This window comes from Centruroides sculpturatus, unplaced genomic scaffold, assembly GCF_000671375.1.
Source record: "Centruroides sculpturatus isolate CEXI.00-Female unplaced genomic scaffold, Cexi_2.0 scaffold884, whole genome shotgun sequence".
Classification (NCBI taxonomy): domain Eukaryota; kingdom Metazoa; phylum Arthropoda; class Arachnida; order Scorpiones; family Buthidae; genus Centruroides; species Centruroides sculpturatus.
The window spans coordinates 341,656-346,893 of NW_019385095.1; positions in this window are offsets into that span (position 1 = coordinate 341,656).

Consider the following 5,238-nt stretch of genomic DNA (forward strand, 5'->3'; position numbering starts at 1 on the left):
GTTATTCCAATATATTCACTCATTTATCTATAACTTAGTTATTTGATACATATTTATCATAGATTTAGGGAAAATTGTAAATTATGTATAATATTGTGTGCTGATAAGCATATTTTTAGAATGATTATGTATTATCATTTTTTCAATATTTATTTAAATATATATATAATTTATTCGTTCAATAAATTATATACTTTTATGAGACAAGCTGTTTGTTCTTATATAATTCATTAGAATAAAATATTTAATGTGTATATTAATTAATGGAAACATTTTATTAATATTATAAATAAGTGATATAAAAAAAATTTGTTTAAAAGAATTATTTAAATATTATAATCTTTTGTTGTTTTGTTTTGTGTTTGTATATGTATTAAGAGAATAATTTATTGAATATTAGAATATTGTAAAATTTTTTAAAGGCTAAGAGTGAGTGCTTAAAACTATTAAAAAATTTTTACATTCTATATGAATTTAAATAATATATACAGTATATTCTTATTGTTTTTGTAATTTCTTTTAATTGAACTAAATTAAAATTAAAATCAATATTAAAATAAATTTTTTAAATTTTATATACTGTACTTGGATGTATTTTGGCATAATATCCTGCTCAACAGTATAGTAAATATTTTAATCTCCTGTTTCTTTTTTTTGTGCATTTTTTGTTTTTTCTCAGTTTTTTTTCTGTTTTTTTGTTTGCAGTTTTGTTTTTTTCATACTTTTTTGTAATGTTTTGGATTTTATATATATATATAAATTTCATAAATATATATAAATATATTAATATATATTATATTAAAAAACTTGAATTAGTCAAATTTGTTATAGCAGTTGTCTTCATAAATGTAAATTGTTCATAACTTTTATTAATATTTATTTTAAAATTTGTTTTACTGTCAATTGCAATTAAATTTTATAATGGTATGGAACAATAACAGAGAAACTGGCAAAACAGGCAATAAAAAAAAGGAAAAATTGCCTTTTATAATTCTGACAAATTAGTTTAGTAACAAAAACATTTTTGATCTAGATTGATAGATGTTTGATTTTGAAATTTTATAATAATAAAACCATACTACAAATACATTTCACAGACAGTATTGGAAAACAACATGCACAAACTGTACTATGACAGAGCCATAATTACAGATAAAACAATTTACCTCAACAGACCAGACATCACACTCATTGACAAACACAATAAAATCACATACATTATAGACATATTCATATCAAACACTCACAATATACAAAACACATTCACTGAAAAAATTATTAATGTGAGAATCTGGATGGATACCCATCTAATTTGCATAATTTGCACTCTATATCAATATACATTGATCTAAATTTGTTTAAAAATTCTATTAAAGTTTTAAACCTAAGAAGGTTACAAAACTTTAACATCCTGCAAACATGCTCTAAAATGCAATCTTTAGTGAGAAATGAGGATGTTTTGCTTCCTTCCTCTACACCTCTTAGAATTTTTCCCAGCACCTGATTGAATGACACAACGAAGCATCCCGTCAGATGGCGAACTTCAGGGAAAAAGGATTGGGAAATATTCGTTGATAAAAGGGCAGGCTTCCACCCACTCGGGTCAGTTCACCCCAATAGAACATGCCACATACAGCCTCTCCTTCATGAATTTGGACCACAGCACTCCTAGCCAGCAACCACCAACTACAGTCGACCCCCCTATAACACTGTTGATTATTCCGTTTTATATGAATTCCATGTTGTACGAGTCACTTAGATTTTACAAATATGTGTGCAGGGCTGTGAACTGCTCACGTATTTGTAAAATCTAAGTGACTCGTACAACATGAAATTCATATAAAACGGAATTATCAACAGTGTAATAGGGGGGTCGACTGTATTCGAGTCATGTACACTGAGGTAATTTAAATTGATTGTAAACTCTCTCTCTCATACTGATTATAGTCATAGAGTAGACATATGTTTTATGTGTTGTTAATCTATTATCTGTCCTTGTTATTTTGGTCTTCTGTGATTAAATTGTTGATTTTTATATTAATGACCTTCTTATTCGAGTATTTATTGCTTATGCACAACCCCACACAAAATCTTACCACTTGGGTTCTGTTAGAACAAGCCATCCAGTGACAAAGTGAGCAGATCTGATGATTAGAGCGCCTAGACTCTCCTCCGTATTCTCACAGTAAGTACACAGAACTCTCCCAGAAAATAAGACATCTGTGGAGGATGGAAAGGGTGCTTATTGTACCTGTCTTTCTCTCCTGTACAGGTGTGATACCACACACACTACACAAAAGCCTGGGAACATTACAATTGAATAGAAATACATACATCACACTACAGAAGGCCACTATATTGAATACATGCCACATTGTTAGGAAATACCTGAATACAGGCACTGACACACTTATTTAATTTTAGTTTTATTTTGGTTGCTATGCCTTGACTCTGGTTTGGCATAGTACACAGCCACCAGTATCAACCGAGTATAACCCACTAAACCCAACATAATAATAATATTTTTTTTCAAAAGATTATTTTGAAGTTTCATTATTTAAAGGTTTAAACATTAAACTCTATTAAATAGAAAAATTTATATACAAGAGCTATCTAGAAAATAACTTTCTTTGCTTACTGAAACAACATCAATACACACAAAAAATGTTGTTATATAGAACTGAAAACTACAACCCTTTACATAATCTTTACCTAAATTGAGATACTTGTTGTAGTAATTAACAAGCTTTTGTATTTCATTGTTATAAAATTCTACTGTCTGCAATTGAAGTAAATTTCAATGCTAGACTGCAAGTCTTTGTCATTGTCAGTGTCAATGTCAATGAATTGTGATGCAAGCCATTTTTTCATGTATATGAAAAGTTTGTAATTACTAGGTGTCAAATCTGGGCTCTATGGACAGTGATCAAACAATTCCCAATTGAATTGTTGCAACAGGGTTCAAATATAAAGGGTAGTAAGTAGGTGGATGTTGTGGAAAAAAACACCCCATTAATACCGCTCAGGCTACAAGGGAATTTGTATAGCAAAACTAGTCAAATAATTTTCTCTTTGACTGATTTTGTTTTAATCATATTAAAGCAATTTTGGCCAAACTTGTTAATGTGCCAAGTCATTTCTTCTGAACTCTTTAACTTCTTTAATATGTCACCACAATAAACTTTTGAATTGATTGTGGAGCCTTGTTTTATGAATTACACTAACAGCACTCCTCTTCTATCCTAAAAGACAGTTGCCATAACAATCTTTAGCAGACAAAGTTTTCCAACACTTTGGTGCTTTAGTGAGTGAATATAGCCCATGCCACTGACTGATTTCTTATTTTTAAGTTTATGTATGAGACCGCAGTCTCACCATTCATAGCAATCTGATCCAGAAAAGTATTACCATCTCTGGCAAAACATTCAAAGAAAGTTAATGCCATCCCCATCTGTTGTTTTTTATGCTCCTCCAATATCAATTTAGGCACTCACCTAGCACAAAACTTCCAGTAGCTTAATGTTTCAGGGATCATTTCAAAAAGAAACATGAGAAATTTATGGAAATACATCAAAAGTCTCTGAAATAGTGAATTGGCAGTTTTCTAAAATCTTTTCATCAGTCTTCTCGACCAGTCTTCTCAACCTATAGGTGAATTGGTTGAGAAGACTTTGCTGACCACTTCTCTCTTCATTGTGGACTTTGGTCTGGTCATTTCTGAACATACTGACCATTGTTTTTCATCACCCTTAGTCATTATGTTTTCTCCATAAATTTTGCAAAGTTCACATTTAATTTAAACCATTTTTTCAATTTTTGGCTAAGAGAAATATTATAACTGAACATAGTTCATAGTGGGTGGGATTTCAATTGTAGCATTCATTTTGAACAGGCACTGTAACAGTGTAACAATGACACAAATGTCACTCTATCAATGCTAGATGTTTACAGAATTATGCTAAATATCTGTTCAAAAACAATCCTGTTAGGTTTTCTATGTCACTTGCTACATGAAAACAGAACTTAAATTCTGGTTAGCAGTCCTATATATTTTATTATATTATTGAACATAATATATATTAAATTAATCATTTAAAATAGAATAATAATTTNTTATATTTTTCAAATTATTATAGTACAAATAAATGTAACTTATGATAAAATTTTCTTGTATTTGATACAAAAATTTAATAGGCTATTAATTTTTTATATACAGAAAGATAATAAGATAGTTTAAATTTATAAAATTTAAATTACATTACTATGAATTGTTTCATAAACATAAAAAATATTACATTAAAAAATTTCTAATAAAATGATCATTTATTTATAATTTATGTCTTACAAATAAGTGTGCAGATCATATGGGCAGGATTAATGCCTCTTAAGTACTGCTGAAGTTGCTAAGAGCAATTAGTGTAAAATGAGAGGATTAATTGGAGGTTGATGTTAGATAACAATCCCTTACTGTAACAGTAGAATGAAGGAACAACTGAAAGTTTACAGGACAACTCTACTTTATCTTGTCTTTAGTTTCAATCTGGCACCAAGCGATTTCCATCTGTTTGGATCATTAAGCAATTCTCTTAAAGACATCACGTTGATCCAGTTAAGCTTTTGAACTTTTTTGAATGTAGTTCAGAGGTAAAATTTGAAAATATCCTAAATTAAAATATGTAAATGCTAAATGCTTTGAAAGAAAAAAGTTTTGTTGAATAGAGATTTGAGTTCAAGTTGTATTTAAGTTAACATTTTTATATTTTGTTTTTGTATTTAATCACAAACATTTTTATTACTGTACAAAAATGCTATTATATTAACAAATAAATTTCTTTAAGAGGAAGAAAACAAATTTTTATATAAAGTGTTCTGACCTTAATTTGATTGATAATTTAAATTGAGCTTTGTTTGCATATGGATTTGGGTTATTTAATTTTGAATATTTTTCATTATTGTAATCAAATGAATTTGAAATGCTTTTATTAAATATATTTATCTTTGAACTTCAAACTGCAAACTTTATTGCTCTTTCGTTCTATTAACATATTGATTTATTTGCACAAACACATTATAGAATTAGAGAATAAATTTAGTCTTCAAAATTTGTCACTATCACTTTTGACCAGGTAGAATTTGTTTGTATTAGAACATTTGATAATGTAGATTTGATTGCTATTTTAAAATCTTACTACTGTAAATAGCATTACAATGTTGGTTTCATAGTATTATGTGATAAAG